At 43.0% G+C, this 3010-nt stretch overlaps 1 long non-coding RNA gene across 1 annotated transcript; it reads left to right on the top strand.

Moving 5' to 3' along the window:
• The first annotated feature begins 1268 nt into the window (after window positions 1-1268).
• On the top strand, window positions 1269-2272 carry LOC124158280. Its single transcript, XR_006864753.1, has 2 exons — window positions 1269-1750; window positions 2183-2272. It is a non-coding gene; the product is annotated as an uncharacterized LOC124158280 (long non-coding RNA).
• The last annotated feature ends 738 nt before the right edge of the window (window positions 2273-3010 follow it).

The raw sequence follows: 3010 nt of genomic DNA on the forward strand, positions 1-3010 counted from the left end.
TTTTCTCTGCCGATTGGTTTCACATGAATACAAGGAATGCTTTGGAGATTTATATCTTCTTTGATGTATTTCAAGTCCATATCTGCTTCTAATCAATGGATGACATATTTGGCCACCCCTAACCCTTTTTGTGCCCAGGAATACTTTTGGGCACCAGATTTTTCGAGAAAGTGGTTTACTTTATCGTAATCTTCTCTTGTTTTTAGCTGTAACCTGGAGCCGTCACTCAACTATTTAATGAGGAAGGTTTTATCCTTCACCATCTAACTAAAATTAAATCATTATTTTTTGGAGCAATTAATTGTAAAGCTTAATAAAACGCTGTCATCATTTTCTTGAAATATTAGTTTCCTTAACTTTTTATGAGCAAAAATGTTGCTACTCGAAAGAACACGGCTTTCCCCCAGTGCCCCTAGTTTTGATCATGGCTTCACCATTGCTCTGACACTCTGTTTTTCATTAGATTTAAATTTCGTAATGACTGCCACCCAACCACATAAAAGAAGCATTACAATCTTTGCCATGTAGGGGAATTTTTAACCTACTTTTCATGCCACTAAAACTCAATCAAATGCATCACCGCAAAAATACGACGTGCGAAGGACCAAGCCACCAATTATTTTCCTAAGTTTTTCGATGCATGTCTTGGCCAATCTCCTTCATGGAATGAGGGTTCTTTTTGCCGGAGTATCTAAGAACGTAGCCGATGCACTTGGCATTGCCCCTAGTTTGAATACGTCAAAAGCAGGGCTGGAAAAATACAGGTCGAGGAGTATTTGAAATACAAAATAGCTTTGACATGGGTATTTGAAAAACAAACTGCAAAATAGTATTATGATGCTTTCCCAATACACCGCCGGAACGATTTCGATAGTAAGCTGTATATACCCGCAAAATGTCGGTTGCGTCCACTAATATCCCAACAAGATAACACTCCGTTTTAGGTGATACGTGAGCGAAAGCGTAGTACGAAAAATTTAAGGGAGAATTCTTATAACTTCTTGTTATATTGTGTGGTATATTACGTTTTGTCTCACTGCAACTCATGCCAGCGGCGCAGCGAGGGGGGTTTAGTGGGATAAACCCCCCCCAGAGCTCAGACAGTTTTTTAAGCTTAATCTATTTTATTTTATTGGATTAATGTTACTTATAGAATAGAGTAAGGTTTAATAAACTATCCCTCAGAAGGCCGTAACACTCACCATTTTGAACCATTTTTCTTAATTTTTTTCTGGCGGGGGGACCTCGCACCTCCCGCTTATGCCTTGTTTCCACTACGCCCTTCTTACGCGGGTTAGCGCTGACCCGGGTTACATATCGTTGTGGAAACGGCAGTTAGCGCCAACCCCGGTCAGAATTGTAACCCGGGTTGGCTGACGCGGGTTAGCAGGTAACGCGGGTTAGAAATCGTAGTGGGAACGCAAGTTTCCTGATCTAGTGAGCAATGGACGAACGTATTTCGTCTAACAACCACGAGATCAGGCAATTATTGAAGGCAGGAAAAACGTTGCGAGTAGTTATTTTTTTAAATAATAGCGGGGATGGCCAATCCTGAGAGAAATAATTTTTTAGACGACGAGACGGAGATCTTGCTCTCGATTTATGAAGAGGAAAATATCCAACGGAAGTTTCGGGGTACATTTAAAGGCCACAAACAGGTGTGGGCAGACTTAGCTGCTCGGGTATAAAAGCGGCCTATGTTGACATCGCAGAATACCTCCACCACTGCAAGATCTGACCCAAACTTGAGGTAGTACAGTGCAATCGCTATCCTTTAGGGACGAGAATAGCTTCTCGCGTGCGCGTACTTATTTTAACGATGCAAGTCCTTATTCCATTGCACAGCATTTGAAATGTATCCCGCTGGATACGATATGTTTTTCGAAAAGCATCGGGTAATTTGGGAACATCTCAATCCCAAAACCCCTGACTGCTAACAAACCGCCAACTTTTTCTTATATCATGCCGGGGTTTTCTTCGTAATCTATTTATAATATAGGCCCTCAGGTTCCTCCTCCGTCGCATTTCTTCTTCCATTTGTTCCGGAGGCGGATCCAATTTCGTCACAGCATTAAATAAATGTTGATCAAAGGAAACAATCTAGCTACTTGAACCTCCATTTTCATCACAAGCTTTTTCGTAACTCAACTATTTACCTCCCCCAAGCTTCTGTTCCCGGCAGGGTATTCGGACAAACTTCCCGTTGGAACGCTGGTCAGGTTACCCATCATCCCCTAACCGCTGTAGACCCTTCGTAGTGGAAACAAGGCATTACCCTGCCAGGTATGCCATACCCCCAGACCCTTATTAGTTTTGCCTAAAACCCCTCATAGCCTTAATTCCTAGCTGCGCCCGTGACTCATGCCACTAAATTTCTTCGGTGCAAATGGGGAATGTTGTTTTTTGAGAATTACCTAGCCGTTGTATGAGAACATTAAGTGGACAATGTTTTGGACGTCTTGATGTAGTTCCTGAACTGGCCGCATTCAGAGGCCATTGAGCTTTGCGTTCATTTGTTTCGGTATTGTATTACGTTCAGGTGAGGGTTAAGGGCGTCCGTATGAGAGGCGAGTTTTGCCAACGAGTGAAATCATAATTCCCGTTATCCTATAGCATTAAGGCACTGAGCCAAGCACATTAAATAAAAACTGTCCGTTGAATAACTGATGGGATTACTGTGGGATTTATGGAGTCCTCTGTGCATATTAAGTTTGTAGCGGGTCAGTCTGTCTGCGTTGAAGGTTAACTTGGTGGCCCCCTGCTTTGCACCCGCGATTGTCGAGAGCGGCAGGAAGAGGAATCGTGGATTGGAGTCCAAGAGGTCCGCTCGCATTGAATGCGAAAATAAAATGCTATCCGCCGACGGAAGATTGGGCGACGGACGTTCACCACATCACAACGGCAGGAAGGCACTCCGTGGCATTAGTCGAATTGGTCTGGTTGCATTCCAATGCAAACACGAAATTCTCGTCCTTAGTTAGAATAGTGAAAGGAATATTAAGTTATCCCT

This window comes from Ischnura elegans, chromosome 4 (assembly GCF_921293095.1).
Source record: "Ischnura elegans chromosome 4, ioIscEleg1.1, whole genome shotgun sequence".
In the NCBI taxonomy this organism is placed as follows: domain Eukaryota; kingdom Metazoa; phylum Arthropoda; class Insecta; order Odonata; family Coenagrionidae; genus Ischnura; species Ischnura elegans.